At 43.1% G+C, this 18,307-nt stretch overlaps 1 non-coding gene across 1 annotated transcript; it reads left to right on the forward strand.

Annotated features, from left to right (window-relative positions):
* Positions 1 to 9,074: 9,074 nt before the first annotated feature.
* On the forward strand, positions 9,075 to 9,180 carry LOC139178106 (U6 spliceosomal RNA). The gene has a single exon (XR_011562528.1). It is a non-coding gene; the product is annotated as a U6 spliceosomal RNA (small nuclear RNA).
* Positions 9,181 to 18,307: the final 9,127 nt, after the last annotated feature.

Here is an 18,307-nt window from a genome sequence, read left to right on the forward strand (position 1 = left end):
TGTCTTTCTCAGATGGAGATTGTTAGTGCTGACAGTAATCATAAGTGTGCCTGAAGTTTCATATCTTGCCAGCTGTGTGTGGAATCCCATGCTGGGGACCAAATTGACACACAGAGTTTGTAAATGGCAGCCATCGTGCCCTCTCTTCCATGTTCTTTGCTTCAACTGGGCTTTTCATCAAGAAATGAGGCAAAACCAGCAATGGGGCCTTGCTCCCCCATCCCCAATCTTAGACATTACCATGTTCGTCCATGATCTTGACAGTACACACTCCCACCCCCATTTCTGTATCTCACTTTCCATCCATTGGTACCAGAGTTAATAGTAAGCTTCCAACAAATCAAATGCATAAATATCCATTTGGGTTTCTAGAATCAGGTAATGAAGTTGGTATCATCAATTTAATCCCCAAATGAGCCAGTTACTTAAATCAGCACCATTCCATAGACTACCTTTTTCCGTGACTGTATTTCTCTGAACATTGGTATCCAGCAAGAGATCAATAAGTTTTCAAGGGAAAAAACGGAGGGACAGTTTTCCATTAGAAAATATGTTTAAGAAAGATGTGTGTGTGTGTGTGTGTGTGTGTTGCTCAGTCATGTCTGACTCTTTGTGACCCCATGGACTGTAGCCCATTAGGCCCTGTCCATGGAATTCTCCAGACAAGAATACTGGAGTGGGTTGCCATTCTCTCTCCAGGAGATCTTCCCAAACCAGGGATCAAACCTGAGTCTCCTACATTGCAGGCAGATTCTCTACCATCAGAACCACCAAACATGGGCTTATACAAATGTGAAAAATCATTTTCACTGCAGGATTTCTCAGGGCCGTTAATGTGCACAGTGATTCTCCTTCCATAAGGGTACAGTAACATTTTTTAACACTTTTTTTTCCAACTTGATGGTTAACTTGGAGGGAATTTTTGAATGAGATTAACTTTTGAAGTGGTGGACTTTGAGTAAAATAGATTGCCCTCCATAATGTGATTGGCCTCATCCAATCAGCTGAAGACCTAGTAGAACAAAAAAAACAACCTCCCAGAGCAAGAGGGACTACTCCAGGAGTAGGCCTTCATACCTCATCTGCAACATTGGCTCTCCTTCGTCTGCAAGCTTCAGATAGGAGCTACATCATCTGTCCTCCTGAATCTCAAGCCTACCAGAACAACGCATATTGACTTGTCAGCCTCCATAATAGCATGAGCTAATTCCTTACAACAAATCGATAGATAGATAGGCAGATAGATAGACAGATATAGAGAGATATCTTTTCTCAGTTGTATTCCCTGACTAATATAAATTTTGGTACCAAAAGTGGGGTGATAAGCCAACCGCTGGTGGCAGGTTGGTTTCACTGAGCCCATTCCATCATGGAAGGGGGCAGCATTTTGTTTTTACTGAAATAACACTTTCTTTGGATATGAATTTGCTTCCCCTGCGTATAATCCTTCGGCCAAAACTACCATCCTTGAACTTACAGGAGGCCTTAGACACCATCGTGATATCCACACGGCATTGCTTCTGATCCAGGAACTCACTTCGAAGCAAATGAAGCATGGCCATGGGCCCGTGCTCGTGGAAGTCACTCAACTTACCATGTTCTGCATCACCCTAAAGAGGCTAGATTGATAGAATGGTAGAATGGCCAAAGGCTTAGCCACAGAGAACAGTCAAACCAGTAATCACTAGTGGGGAGATGCAGGAGGGGAGGGGCAAAGTAGGGGTAGGCGATTAAGAAGTACAAATAACAGGGAGCTCAGCCCAGCACTCTGTGATGACCTAGAGTGGCAGGAGCTGCTGAGGGACTCAAGAGGGAGGAGATATATGTATAGTTGTGGCTGATTAGCGTTGTTATATGGCAGAAACCAACACAACTTTGTAGACCAATTACCCTCCCATTAAAAATTTTTTAAATTAAAAATGGGAAAAAATAAACAATGGAAAAAAAAGTACAAACTGATATGTTTAAAATAAATAAGCCACAAGAATATATTGCAAAGTATATGGACTACAGTGAATATTTTATTACTTTCAATAAAGTATAGTCATTAAAAATTCTGAACCACTATACTGAATACCTGAAATTAATACTGTAAATCAACTATACCTCAATTAAAAGAAAAAAAAGACTCAGTTACAGTGCCAAGTAGTTGGCAATACCTGGCAGGGCTGGGTCAAGGTTCTCCAGGAGACTGTATATGCTCTGAGTTGGTGTCCAATGAATGGTGTTATTTCTCTGATAGAATCCACGGGTCCAGGAATCGAGGGTAGGAATGAGAGCAGCATCATTTACAATCACCCCTAGTAACACAAGTGCAAATTTTTTCCTTTCTTTCCTCATGACCTTATATCTGCTAGGAGGCCTGGAGGTCATAGTTACAAAGAGATGAAAACCATACCAGGAAATCCAGCAATGATTCCATTGTGCTGGAAGTTAAGACCACCACCTTGGGCTTTGCAAGACTCTGAAACAACAGACAAGCTAGGAAGTCACTCAGCTGGCTGGAGTGACTGATCTTGACTAGCAGGTGAACTTGGGCTGCAAAGGAAGAGTATGCCTGGAATAAAGGAGATTTCTTTGGTTATCTCCAAGTATTACCCCATAGGACTGTAGCCCACCAGGCTCCTCTGTCCATGGGATTTCCCAAGCAAGAATACTGGAGTGGGCTGCCATTTCCTCCTTCAGAGGATCTTCCTGACCCAGGGATCAAACCCAGATCTCCTGCATTGGCAGGCAGGTTCTTTACCATTTACCTGCATTGGCAGGCATGGTTCTTTACCATTTACCTGGGAAGCCACAGGAGATTTCTGAGCGTGTCTCCAAGTATTCCCACACCCTGTGATTAAGGTCACTGAAAACCTATAACAACCCAATTAAGGTAGAACTACTAATGACCTAGATCCTTCAGGAATGGAATTCTGGGTTACCCCACCAGGTAGAGAGCCACAATCAACTGAGTTGCATGCTGAAGGCAAAGAGAACACAGAATGGGGAGTGGAAGAAGGTAGTTATGAATACCAGCAACTGCCAGGACCAGTTACAGAAATGAGGACTGTGAGTATCATGAGTGCTTCATGTTATTTTGTTACGAATATGTGTGTGTGCACAGGTGTGTATTAAGCAAATGTCTGCCTTTTCCCCTTAGTTCTTTTTCTATGGTATCAGTCAGTCAGTCAGTTCAGTCGCTCAGTCGTGTCCGACTCTTTGCGACCCCATGAATCACAGCACGCCAGGCCTCCCTGTCCATATCCAACTCCTGGAGTTAAAAGAGATGCATATAAGTGCCATGTTGACAAGAAGTGGACTTGTGGTGGTTAGTGGTATTTGTCACCTTGGAGGGTGTTTTTGGAAGAGGTTAATATTTAAAGTGGCTTCTCTGGTGGCTCAGGTTATAAAGAATCCACCTGCAATGCAGGAGACCCGGGTTAGATCCCTCCATTAGGAAGATTCCCTGGAGAAGGGAATGGCAACCCACTACTGTATTCTTGCCTGGAGAATCCCGCAGACCGAAGAGCCTGGTGGGCTACAGTCCATGGGGTTGCAAAGAGTAGGACATGACTGAGCAACTAATACTTTGACACTAATATTTAAAGTGGTAACTGTTGAACAAAGCAAATTCACCTCCACAATGTGCATAGACCTCAACCAATCAGTTGAAGGCCTGAATAGAACAAAAGACCAGTCTTTCTCAAGCAGGAGGAAATTTTTCAACAAAATGACTTCAGGCTTCATTTGCACCATCGACTCTCCTGTGTCTGGAGCCTGCAGGACTACACTGCAGATTTTGGACTTGTCAACCTCCATGATCATGTGAGCCAATTCCTTACAACAAATAACAAATCCCCTTCTATTTTAATACACATTCATCACTTCCATTAGTCCCTCGGTCATGTCTGACTCTTTGTGACCCCATGGACTGTAGCCTACCAGGGTCCTTTGTCCATGGGATTCTCCAAGCAAGAATACTGGAGTGGGCTGCCATTTCCTTCTCCAGCGGGTCTTCCTGACTCAGGGATCGAACCCGTGTCTCCTGCATTGCAGGCAGATTCTTTGCCATCTGAGCCACCTGGGAAGCCCTGAACATTCATTAGAAGGACTGATGCTGAAGCTAAAACTCTTAATACTTTGGCCACTTGATACAAAGAGCTGACTCATTGGAAAAGACCCTGATGCTGGGAAAGATTGAAGGCAGGAGAAGGGGACGACAGAGAATGAGATGTTGGACGGCACCATCGACTCAACGGACATGAGTTTGTGCAAACTCCGAGAGGTAGCGAAGGACAGAGAAGCCTGGCATGCTGCAGTCCATGGGGTCTCAAAGAGCGGGACCTGACTGAGCGACTGAACAACAAAACAGTTCCGTTTTCCTGCAGAAACTTGACTGATACAGCTAGGAAAATTATTTTCCCATGAAACAACTGTTAAATTTTGCAAGACTAACTAGAGTTCCAAGAAGAATAGTCGGTTAGAGGAAATGCCACCATAGTCCATGGCCTCCAAGAAGATCTGCTGTCTCGTACATACAGAACACTAGCAAGAGAAGACATGAGGGAAAAAAGTGAGGAAACCTAAAGTCGTCATTGCCAGGGGCTGGCGAGCTCTCAAATCCATGACTTCATCACAGGATAATTTCTCTACTGCTCAATAGCTGTTCTCTCACATACCTCAAAAAGATAAGTGACAACACAAATAGTAATATGATCTCAGGAATCTTTAGAAGATGTTTCCCACTTGACACACCTATATTCCATTCTAGGTTGCATCACAGTTTTCCTTTGAGCATTAAATTTCAGATGTGGCAATGGCACCACCTATGACACAGTTGATGCTGACAGACAGTTCCGGTGGACTGGCATGTCTCCTGCCATACATGCCTTCTGGCCTCCGATCCCCAACATGCTGAAAGACCACTGGCAAAGGAACTCTAAGATGTTCTCTGAACCCACTAGCAACCAGGTATCTGATCGGTAGGGCAAGGCATGTGCCCGTTGAGCAAAAATACTAACACAAACTGAATCCTTGGCTAAAATATGTGACAAAAACACAAAGAACTCTAAGCATTTGCTGTGACACAAGTACCATGAACTTCAGTACAATCTTAAGCAAACAACTTTTTTTTTTCTGCTATCAGATCAGATCAGATCAGATCAGTCGCTCAGTCCTGTCCCACTCTTTGCAACCCCATGAATCGTAGCACACCAGGCCTCCGTGTCCATCACCAACTCCCAGAGTTCACTCAGACCCACGTCCATCGAATCAGTGATGCCATCCAGCCATCTCATCCTCTGTCATCCCCTTCTCCTCTTGCCCCCAATCCCTCCCAGCATCAGAATGTTTTCCAATGAGTCAACTCTTCACATGAGGAGGCCAAAGTACTGGAGTTTCAGCCTTAGCAACATTCTTTCCAAAGAAATCCCAGGGCTGATCTCCTTCAGAATGGACTGGTTGGATCTCCTTGCACTCCAGGGACTCTCAAGAGTCTTCTCCAACACCAGAGTTCAAAAGCATCAATTCTTCGGCACTCAGCCTTCTTCACAGTCCAACTCTCACATCCATACATGACCACAGGAAAAACCATAGCCTTGACCAGACGAACCTTTGTTGGCAAAGTAATGTCTCTGCTTTTGAATATGCTATCTAGGTTGGTCATAACTTTCCTTCCAAGGAGTAAACATCTTTTAATTTCATGGCTGCAGTCACCAACTGTAGTGATTTTGGAGCCCAGAAAAATAAAGTCTGACACTGTTTCCACTGTTTCCCCATCTATTTCTCATGAAGTGATGGGACTGGATGCCATGATCTTCGTTTTCTGAATGTTGAGGAAATTCTCCTTATGTATTAAAATGAATGATTTCAGGCACTGATAGCTTAGGAATGACATAACTATGCATGCCAAAAATACTGCTAATACTCAGGAAATCCTTTCTTGAAGGAGGGAAGGAAAACTTAACTATTAACTTGTCAACTATTTTAAAGTAAAATATATCAGTTCTAAAAATTCCTATTTTGCTAGAACACATGTCTCTAGAGATTCCTTTTCTAACCTTACAGTTGATACTCTTTGAGTGTTTTCTCACTTTACAAGTAAGATTGAAAAAGCACCTTCTACAAAACATTATTTAATGTTTTAAATAAAAGGTGCTGAAATTCTACAGTGTGTTATTTTGAATAATGGTAGTATTTCATCCAGACTAGTGCCTGGGTGTGTGCATGCATGCTCAGTCATGTCTAACTCTTTATGACCCCAGGGACTGCAGCCTGCTAGACTCCTCTGACCACGAGATTTTCCAGGCAAAAATACTGGAGTGGGTTGCCATTTCCCCCTCCAGGGGATCTTCCTGACCCAGGGATCAAACCCACATCTTCAGCATTGCCAGGCAGATTCTTTCCACTGAGTCACCTGGGAAGACTATATAAGCTTTCAGATCACTGACAAGGTTGGCAGTTCCAGGGGATTAAGCAGACCTGTGAGTAGATAAGTTTGCAACCCCTCAAAGATGGACTTTCCAATGAAGGGGGAAAGGGTTGAGATGCAGTGATCATCAGTGATTATGTGAGATCCACCCTAAACCTAGTGTCTTTCGTGGATGTGAAAGAACAAAAGGCAGATGAGAAAATGTTGCCTTGAGAAGCATTATCCCCACAGAGCTGATGTGAAGGAGGGGTACATTTCAGATAAGACAGAAAGTGTTGCCATGCTTCCTCTAAGTCGTTAGGCACCATATGATGTTCTTCAAATAATGGTATGCCCTTCCTTCTCCAACTCCAGCCACAGTGATTATTCAGCATTCCTGAAAGAGCACTGTGATATTATTAAGATATAGGATCCTTTCTTCTCTTATTACATCTGGATTTTATTAATACGGCATCAAGGTATTAAAACAGTCACTGTATATCACCCTCTGAATTTTGCGGTGGCGAAAATGGTCCTTGAATAGGAGTTTAAGACATTTTTCAAGTATTTAGGCTCTCCAGCAATGAAAGTAACTACATAATGAGAAATGTATTACTTCAATTGAAAAGTCGTTTATAGGAAAGTAATAGGTTTAGAAAAATCCTTAAGGCAAATAATTCTATTCTGATAAAAATCACAGGACTCTGAAATGGCTAGAGAATGACATTTCTCGTTGAACAGCTTCTATCTAAGAAATTTTCCACAGTTTGAGGTCAGTCTCCTGTCGATTCCTATTAGCATCTGGTTAAAATAATGCAGGAAAAATTAGATTCAGGAGTACCTTGCCCTAAAACCTCATGCCCTGAAAGAATTCTATGGTGTATCATTATCTGAGAGGCTGGCACTGTGGCAGCAGCCTCTTCCCCACCACTGAGAACCAGCTCATAGCTCGAAGGGGATAGGGTGACATGGAACACACAGACCAAATGGTCATCCAGGTTATGTCCACCACTGAAAACAAGGCCATTTCTGCAGTATCTGAAAATGAAGGCGATAATGCAGTGAAGGAGAGAAAGATAAATGATTCTTACAGACTAGTGAATGAGCAACTTGTCACCTATCACTGAGATAGAAATTTTTTATAAGCAATCTACCTAGAAATAACAGCACTGAGAAACACTTAAGTAGGCCCACTACTTAATTCAAATATCTGTGTAACCTTTTAGTCTGAGGATATATTCCACGTCACATCCTTGGGAGGAAGGGGGACTGTCACAATCGCCTCTGCTTTATAGCCTGGAGAGGACAACAGTGGGAGAAAAAATAATATGCTGTAGATCACCACATTCAGTCAACTCCAGGTGGAGGCTGAAATTCAGATCCCCCAACCCCGAGCATGTCCTAACACTTCCTGGGACTTTGCAGCTTTTTTTGGTGAATTCAGAATTCTATTTTGACTTTGCAGTCATTGAAAGAAATCTGAAAATCAACCACACTGTTGACTTCATTCTTCAGAGCCTGTTGATACTTAGAAACACGTCTGCTACAAGATAAACACCGTGTTACTTGGTCACTGAAAGAAAAAAGAGATCAGGTTTAGAAACTATATCCCATGCACAATTGTAAAACATGTGTAAACAGAAAGAGCAAAGAGTATCGCTCATCATCCCCTTATACAAATGATTAAGTCCCAACTCATTGTATCACCCAGGACACCAAACCCTGAGGGGAATTCAGAATGGGGGGGGGGCGGGGGGCGGGAAAGAAGGGAGCATTTTGTGCTTTGGATAAATGGGCCCCTAGCTAGTGAAGATGCATATCTAAGGAGGAATTTCCGTGATCTCAGGTCCAGGTTCTTGCCTTGTCCCACACAGAGAAAAGCACTGAAATCATTAATTGAGATGCGTGTTCTTTGTGACTAGCTTGCTACTGTGTGCTCAGTCCCTTTAGTCGTGTTCGACTCTGCGACCGTGTGGCCTGTGGCTCACCCAGCTCCTCTGTCCGTGGGAGTCTCCGGGCAAGAATACTGGAGTGGGTTGCCATTTTCTCCTCCAGGGGGATCTTCCCGACCCAGGGTTCAGACCCAGGTCTCCTGCATCTACTGAGTCTCCTGCATCGCAGGCAGATTCTTTACCACTGAGCCACCAGGGAAGCCTTTGTGACTAGCAGTAATATTTTATGCTTGACTAAATGTATTTCCCAGCCCCTCCTCCCCAAAAAATAATATATATGTATGTATGTATATACTGGGTCTTCCCACTTCTTCAGAGCAGTTTCTCAGAGCTATCTGAGAGGCTATCTCCTGGGCCATTGTCCTTAGTCAGGTCCCCAAACAAAACTGAAACTCGCTGCTCTTAGGCTGTGCATTTGTTTTCAGTAGATACATGCAATGAGTCATTACATTCAAGAGAACACCTAAGACTCCAAGGAACCATAAAACACATAACATGGAAAACCCAATAGGCTATGTTGCCTACACAACTCTTTTGTTCAGGAGCCCTAAAACGCCAAGAACTTCCACTTGCAGGTATCACAGTGTCATTGGCTCTGAAAAATTGTCTGTGACACCCATTTCCTTAAAAGTAGGTAGACTCAGCTTCGCTCTTAAAGATGAGAATGTTGAGTGACTACTCTTTCCCCTCAGGAACTGCGGCTGAGAAGAGGGCAGCTGGAGGAGAGAGTGCTTGCTTCAGCCGCACATACACTAACATCGGAATGAGGCAGGGAAGATTAGCATGGCCCTGTGCAAGGATGACACGCAAATCTGGGAAGCGGTCCATCTCTGGTGGGGGCGGGGTGGGACTCGCTTCCCAGGTGGCACTGGGAAGAATGCACCTGCCAGTTCAGGAGATTAAGAGATGCTGGTTGGACCCCTGGGCCAGGAAGACCCCTGGAGGAGGACATGGCAACCGTTCCGGTATTCTTGCCTGGGAAATCCCATGGACAGAGGAGCCGGGTGGGCTAAAGGTCCTGTGGTCACAAAGAGTCGGACAGGACTGAAGCAACTGAGCACAGGGTGGGCAGAACCCTGCCTGGCTGTGCCCTAAATCCAGGACCCTTCCCAGCTGATCCCATCTTCCTAGGGAGACTTCCCAGGACAGACCCATCCCCCCACGTCCTCTGCTTTAACTCCCCTCTGAATTACTAAGATAACAGTATCTGATGCAAATTGCCTTGAGTCCTTTTACAGATGCCAAAACTCCCACGAAATGGAAAAAGTTAACTACTTAATGACCATGAGCAGTAGCCCCCAGACCTACTGGAGCCCAAGGATTGATAATGTTAACTCCCGTGACATGGTCCTATTACCTCATCATCAACCAAAGAATTGCGCATCACAGACCCAGTGACCTCATCCCTCACCTGGCCTTTAAAAATGTTTTCCTGAAACCCATCAGAGAGTTCAAGTTTTTGAGCATTCATGATGCCTGGACTCCTCATCTGAAGCCTTATAATAAATACCACCCTCACCTTCATCCCAAGCTGGTGCCAGCAGATTGGCTTGACTGCTATAGGAGGGCAAGCAGACCCAGGTTTAGTTCAGTAACACATCCGAATTCAACCCACCCTTCATACAGTAAAGCACTGGTGTTGATTTAACAAAGTATACTGGCTGCCTTCTGAGCACGGGATCCATGCATGAATGGACACACAGCTAAAATAGCATCAGTGTAGTCGTATCACTCGCTCAGCCGTGTCCGACTCTTTGCCACCCCATGGACTACAACCCACCAGGCTCCTCTGTTCATGGAATTCTCCAGGCAAGAATAGTGGAGTGGGTTGTTATTTCCTTCTCCAGGGGATCTTCCCGACCCAGGGATCAAACCGGAGCCTCTTGCACTGGAAGGCGAATTCTTTACAACTCATGCCACCTGGGAAGCCCAAAATAGCATCATCTGTCAGCATTTACCTCTCCGCTCTGCCCACCAGAGGAAAGAAGTTCCCTTTGCACCATTAAACGAGTTCAGAGGGAGAACACACAGAGGAAGAAATGACTTGCTCAACAAAGATCCCTCCACTGGGCACCTTTTTTTTTCTTGCAGATTTAATTTCTGCGACACATAAGGGATACATAATTACTCTTCCTTTTGATGTTTAAGAAACCAAAAGGTCATTTACTCATTTCTCCATGTACTGTAGGTAAAACTACAATATAAGAAGTAAGGTGGATTTTCTGCTTTCAAAGAGTTTATCATCTAGAAGAGTCACCAGCCGTGTGCATGTCTGACTACACCCCAAGCTGGAAACATAGAATCGAGCGCCGCAGGACAAGCCTCAACAGTGCGAAGGGGGATAGGAGTGAAGGAGATTGTTCCAGAAAGCAGAAGAGAGTGAGATGGGACGGGCAGGGAGTCAGGTACGGAACAGGGGGAAGCAGAAGAAAGTCTGGGAAGTTTGAATGGGCTCTGACTTGGGAGAGCTTCACATACCAGACTAACCAAGGGCAGTGACTATTCCCTCCATGTGAATAAGAATAATGTTTCCCATGACGCTGAGCTTTTTCAGCCAGACTGGGAAGGGGAGTGAGAAGGGGACCCACCTAAAGTTAGAGGAGTGACTCCAAGGACAGCAGGCACTTGTTCGTAAGAATTGAATTAAACTGGGAGGGTTGCAGGCCGGAAAGTGTGGAGGTGGGTGGGAAGTGACTGCCTGGGGGAGAGCCAGGAAAGTCCCGGCCAGTGGGCAGCAGTGGGACCGGAAATGCCCAACCGAGATCTCTTGGAATAAATATACTCCCCAGTTATTTTGTGAAAACATAGAAAAGACGACATGAACATCCTGGCCCACCAAGAGGGGGCTTTTCTTTAGAAAAGGAGCTGGAGACGGAGTGCTGACTGTCCGAGGAAGGCTAGAGACTCACCCTCCAGGCTTCTTTCCCTTCATTCACGATCACGTTGGAGGTGTGGTCCGAACAGCTTGGGACTCCCAATTCAGGTTGCTCCGGGACCTCCACGCTGATGCCTAGCTCCTGTGTGTCACTGTGTCTTACTGAGGCCTGAGTACTGAGAGGAGACTGCATTCACCCAGACATGCAAGGTGGAGGGGAGCAGAATTTGACACCCTTAAATATGTCTCTTTGGCATATTAATTATCTTAAGCTGGTTAAGGTGGGCTACTGGTAAAAAATCCGACTGCCAATGCAGGACACGCAAGAGATGTGGGTTTGATCCCTGGGTGGGGAAGATCTCCTAGAGGAGGACATGTCAACCCACTCCAATATTCGTGCCTGGAAAATCCCATGGAGAGAGGAGCCTGGAGGGCAGGCTGCAGTCCATGAGGTCGTAAAAGAGTGGGACAGGACTGATCGACTGGGCACATTTTCTAAGAAACGGCAGACAAGGGGAAAAACTCTGAAAATCAAGTAGAAGTCACCCTTTTGTAAGAAATATTTACATTTATAAGGGAATTCTCCACTTGTAAAGGTGTCTCCCTGCCTGGACCAGGAAAAGAAGGATGAGCAAGTCTCTACAGAAATAAATCTGCACAACACCCTTAGGCTTGTTCACTGCACTCCTCCTGGTCACCTCTGGTAACAGGCGCTCCCTACCCTCAACGTCCTCTTTTCTCTTTAGCTGAGGATGGCATTTAAGGTGAGGGATTTAGTCATTTGGGTGATTTACTCACTTTTCCTAGGTTTCTCCCATGAATACATGTTATTAAACATTTGTTTGATTTTCTCCTGTTAATCTGCCTCCTGTTAATTTAGTTCTTAAAGCAGGCAGAAGAAACTAGAAAGGCAGAGGAAACTTTTTTCCTCCCCAACAAGAATATGGGCCCTTTAACGTCACTGGGAATCTACAACCCACAGGATAAACTCAAGTTAATCCTCTCAAAGTAAAATGATAGGAATAATAGTAATAAGCTTACTAATAAGTATCATTTTATTCAACACTGTGTACCAGACACTTAGCAATACACTTCACATGCCTTCATCTGTTTTAATATTCATAACCAGCCTTTGTGGTAGGACTGCCAATTTTGTCTAAATTCAAAGATGTTCACCTTTTTATAACATGTTAACACATCCAGGATTGGGTGTTTTACAATCAATATATATTTAATGTGGGAGCAATATTTGGGGGATATATTTGGTTTTTCCCTCTGAAAAGTTACTATTAAATTATGTCATTGCCTAATGATGTCTTAGCATATATACATTACCATGTATAAAATTGATAGCTGGTTAGAAGTTGCTGTATAACACAGGGAGCCCAAAATGGCACTCTCTGATGAACTAGAAAGATGGGATGGGGGGAGGGGAGGAAGGCTGAGGAGGGAGGGGAAATCTGTAAAATTATGGCTCATTTGCACTGCTGTGTGGCAGAAACCAACACAACATTGTATAGTAATTTCCCTCCAACCAAAAAGTAAATTCGGAGAAGGTGATGGCACCCCACTCTGTACTCTTGCCTGGAAAATCCCATGGGCAGAGGAGCCTGGCAGGCTGCAGTCCATGGGGTCGCTAAGAGTCAGACACGACTGGGTGACTTCACTTTCACTTTTCACTTTCATGCACTGGAGAAGAAAATGGCAACCCACTCTAATGTTCTTGCCTGGAGAATCCCAGGGACGGGGGAGCCTGGTGGGCTGCCGTCTATGGGGTCACACAGAGTCGGACACGACTGAAGCAACTTAGCAGCAGCAGCAAAAAGTAAATTAAAAAAAAAACGTGCCTCCTAAACAAAATAATAATGATGTTGTTGATGTCTCAGATGGAGGAAAAGTGAAGACATTGTCTTTGTTTTTAAAAAGCAAGGCAGATGAAGTAACACTTTCCCATCACGAGTAGGCAAGAAAGCAGGTAAGAAAAGCTGCCCAGCTGTCATAAAGGCTCCACTCTGAATGACACTCTTCTATGGCTTGAGAAATAGTTCATTGCCTTATGAGGAGATTGCACGCAAGGATGCTCAGCCAGCGCACTAACCCAACAAAGCCGGCAGCCATACTAGTCGGTATCCATTTATTTATTTGACAAGCGGTGACTCAGCAGCTGTCTGCCCCACATTTTATTGGCCAGCATGCTTCTGATGGTAAGAAAAACAGCCTCTTTGCCCGGGGAACACAGAAGAGCAATGAGAGAGACAGACTTCAAACAATAATGACATAGGCAAACATTGAATGGCAAACTACAAATCATCACAAGCAAAAACACACCATGTTATGATAACATTAATCAGAGGGTCCACACATAGTCTGGGGTCTGAGGGACAGCCTTTTCTGAAGATGTTTTTTTTTTTGAGCTCATCTAAAAGATGCTACTAAGACTGGCAAAGGAGTGCCGTGGGGTGAGATCTGCTAGGTCTGGAACAATGCAGGAGGAAGCAGACTATCCCATACTGTGGAAACTGCATGTGCAAAAGCCCTGAGGTCAAAGGGAGAATGCTGACTTTAAGATCTGGGAAGAAGGTGAAAGAGGTTTTGAAGAGGGGAGTTTGCCCACAGTCAAACCAGACAGGCTTGAGGGTCATGGTGAGGATGTGACTATTTAACCAAAAAGCAGCAGGAGGCAGCTACTTTTTTTTTTTTTTAACTTCAAAATATCTGAAATTGTATGATGACAGTGAAGTGTACAAATAATTTGCTTTATGTCAATGTAGGTTTAAAAGCAGCACAGTATCACAAGGTGAGAGGCTCATTCATAATAGTTGTGGCTTCTCTCTACAGATATCGTAGAAGTAAATACACGGTCTGTAACAAACACGTTTGTTGTTTTGTTATTTGGTCTGATCCTGTGACCCCATGAACTGCAGAACACCAGGCTCCTGTTTTCATGGGATTTCCCATGGAAACAATACTGGAGTGGGTTGCCAATTTCTTTCTCCAGGGGACCTTCCCAACCCAGGGATGGGACCCATGTCTCCTGCATCAGCAGGCAGATTCTTTATCGCTGAGCCACCAGGGAAAGCGCAATAAATATATGTTACCCATCAACTAATAAGCCAGGATTAAACCATTAATTCTTCTACTGAACCATCTGATACTCATCAGTAGTCCTGTGACTAGAATCAGTTTCAGATACAGACAGATGTTCCCATATGGAAGTGATTCTTGCCAGTCAGGGAACACCAGGGCAGGATTATCCCATTTCGGAAAGGACAGCTTCTTAGGGTGAATCTGTGTTTGCTGAGAACAGCATCACTGGCTTCCTATTGATATAAGACAGCAGCAAGTACAAAATAACAGGTTGTCTTTCCTCTGAAGGCGGGCCGCAGCGTAGGTGTCAGCCACAGAGTAGGAGGTGCTGAGCAGTAATAAGACTGGCCCTCACCCCAATGCCTGGAAGTGACTGAGCTCCTTGGAGGGAGGAGGTTGGCTCAGAGAGCCTCCCATGGGAGCAAATATTAGGGGAATCGCCCACCACGCCTGTCTTCCAGCCAGAGGCCACTCTCTTCTGAGCTCGAAACCACCGCTAGAGGAAATCCAAAAGAAAATAAGACTGGAGGACCAGGAAAATCAAATTTGCGGTGGTGGTGGAGTGGGTCAGGGGTTTTATCCAATTTATGGAACTTTAAGATCATCATTTCCTGATGGCTCAGACGGTAAAAGCATCTACCTACAATGTGGAAGACCCGGGTTTGATCCCTGGGTCGGGAAGATCCCCTGGAGAAGGAAATAGCAACCCACTCCAGTACTCTTGCCTGGAGAATCCCATGGACAGTAGAGCCTGGTGGGCTACAGTCCATGGGGTCACAAAGAGTCAGACACGACTGAGCAACTTCACTGTCTTTCTTTCACTTTCTTCAAGATCAGCAGCTACCTCATATAGAACTGGAGGGCGTGTCAATTGTTCCTGTCTTTTGGAAACTAATTTGTCAATCTGTATCAATGGGCCTCCCTAGTGGCTCAGATGTTAAAGAATCTGCCTGCAATGCAGAAGACTCAGCTTCAGTCCCTCAGTCAGTAAGATCCCCTAGAGAGGAGAATGGCAACCCACTGCAGTATTCTTGCCTGGAGAATTCCATGGATGGAGGAGCCTGGTGAGCTATCGTCCATGGAGTTTACTTATCAATAACCTTTAAAATACCCATACATCTTGAACCCATAATTCTATTCCTAGAAATGTATCTTAATGGAATAATCAGAAATATACAATTATATAATAATTACTCTAATTACATATTAATTATATTATTAATTAATTATGTAGGTTATATATAATTATATAATTACTTATACAATAATTCTTATATAATAAAGTCTCATTATTTACAGAGCCCAAAAGTCAGATGTACTGAGTTGGCCAAAAACCTAAAAATTTCATTTGAGTTTTTCTGCAAGATGTTACAGAAAAACACGAATGAAAATTTTGACTAACCCAGTAGTTTATAACAGTTTATAGATCCAGTCATGGGAAAATGATGGAATAATTATAGCATATACAGAAGATGAACTATTTTGCAGTCATTGAAAATCATATCTTTAAAGAACATTTGATGACATAGGAAAATATAATCCATCAAGTTTAAAAAACATCTTACAAAACTGTATATACAGACAGTATAATTTTAAATACACATCTACATACACATAGTAATTGGACAAAATGATAACAGCGATATCTACATGCTAGTTATGTTTTTTTCCTATACTTTATTTTCTACAATGGGCAGGAAACATTTTTAAAAATAGAAGAAAGTACAGGAAAATAATGGACCCTCCAGCCAAAATTAACTTTTTTTTTTTTTTTTTTTTGGAGGGGAATGTTTTTATTTTGTATTGTTTTATTTTGGAGAAGGGAGACATTTTAGCATGTTTTCTTTTTTTTTTTTTTAATTTAATTTTATTTTTAAACTTTACATAATTGTATTAGTTTTGCCAAATACCAAAATGAATCCGCCACAGGTATACGTGTGTTCCCCATCCTGAACCCTCCTCCCTCCTCCCTCCCCATACCATCCCTCTGGGTCGTCCCAGTGCACTAGCCCCAAGCATCCAGTATCGTGTATCGAACCTGGACTGGCGACTCGTTTCATACATGATATTTTACGTGTTTCAATGTCATTCTCCCAAATCTTCCCACCCTCTCCCTCTCCCACAGAGTCCATAAGACTGTTCTATACATCACTGTCTCTTTTGCTGTCTCGTACACAGGATTATTGTTACCATCTTTCTAAATTCCATATATATGCGTTAGTATACTGTATTTATGTTTTTCCTTCTGGCTTACTTCACTCTGTATAATAGGCTCCAGTTCCATCCACCTCATTAGAACTGATTCAAATGTATTCTTTTTAATGGCTGAGTAATACTCCATTGTGTATATGTACCACTGCTTTCTTATCCATTCATCTGCTGATGGACATCTAGGCTGCTTCCATGTCCTGGCTATTATAAACAGTGCTGCGATGAACATTGGGGTACACGTGTCTCTTTCCCTTCTGGTTTCCTCAGTGTGTATGCCCAGCAGTGGGATTGCTGGATCATAAGGCAGTTCTATTTCCAGTTTTTTAAGGAATCTCCAAACTGTTCTCCATAGTGGCTGTACTAGTTTGCATTCCCACCAACAGTGGAAGAGGGTTCCCTTTTCTCCACACCCTCTCTAGCATTTATTACTTGTAGACTTTTGGATCGCAGCCATTCTGACTGGTGTGAAATGGTACCTCATAGTGGTTTTGATTTGCATTTCTCTGATAATGAGTGATGTTGAGCATCTTTTCATGTGTTTGTTAGCCATCTGTATGTCTTCTTTGGAGAAATGTCTATTTAGATCTTTGGCCCATTTTTTGATCGGGTCATTTATTTTTCTGGAGTTGAGCTGTAGGAGTTGCTTGTATATTTTTGAGATTAGTTGTTTGTCAGTTGCTTCATTTGCTATTATTTTCTCCCATTCTGAAGGCTGTCTTTTCACCTTGCTAATAGTTTCCTTTGATGTGCAGAAGCTTTTAAGGTTAATTAGGTCCCATTTGTTTATTTTTGCTTTTATTTCCAATATTCTGGGAGGTGGGTCATAGAGGATCCTGCTGTGATGTATGTCAGAGAGTGTTTTGCCTATGTTCTCCTCTAGGAGTTTTATAGTTTCTAGTCTTACGTTTAGATCTTTAATCCATTTTGAGTTTATTTTTGTGTATGGTGTTAGAAAGTGGTCTAGTTTCATTCTTTTACAAGTGGTTGACCAGTTTTCCCAGCACCACTTGTTAAAGAGATTGTCTTTAATCCATTGTATATTCTTGCCTCCTTTGTCAAAGATAAGGTGTCCATATGTGCGTGGATTTATCTCTGGGCTTTCTATTTTATTCCATTGATCTATATTTCTGTCTTTGTGCCAGTACCATACTGTCTTGATAACTGTGGCTTTGTAGTAGAGCCTGAAGTCAGGTAGGTTGATTCCTCCAGTTCCATTCTTCTTTCTCAAGATCACTTTGGCTATTCGAGGTTTTTTGTATTTCCATACAAATTGTGAAATTATTTGTTCTAGCTCTGTGAAGAATACTGTTGGTAGCTTGATAGGGATTGTGTTGAATCTATAAATTGCTTTGGGTAGTATACTCATTTTCACGATATTGATTCTTCCAATCCATGAACATGGTATATTTCTCCATCACAGCTGAATTCTACCAAAAATTTAGAGAAGAGCTAACACCTATCCTGCTCAAACTCTTCCAAAAAATTGCAGAGGAAGGTAAACTTCCAAACTCATTCTATGAGGCCACCATCACCCTAATACCAAAACCTGACAAAGATGCCACAAAAAAAGAAAACTACAGGCCAATATCACTGATGAACATAGATGCAAAAATCCTTAACAAAATTCTAGCAATCAGAATCCAACAACACATTAAAAAGATCATACACCATGACCAAGTGGGCTTTATCCCAGGGATGCAAGGATTCTTCAATATCCACAAATCAATCAATGTAATAGACCACATTAACAAATTGAAAAATAAAAACCATATGATTATCTCAATAGAT

This window comes from Bos indicus, chromosome 20 (genome assembly GCF_029378745.1).
Source record: "Bos indicus isolate NIAB-ARS_2022 breed Sahiwal x Tharparkar chromosome 20, NIAB-ARS_B.indTharparkar_mat_pri_1.0, whole genome shotgun sequence".
In the NCBI taxonomy this organism is placed as follows: domain Eukaryota; kingdom Metazoa; phylum Chordata; class Mammalia; order Artiodactyla; family Bovidae; genus Bos; species Bos indicus.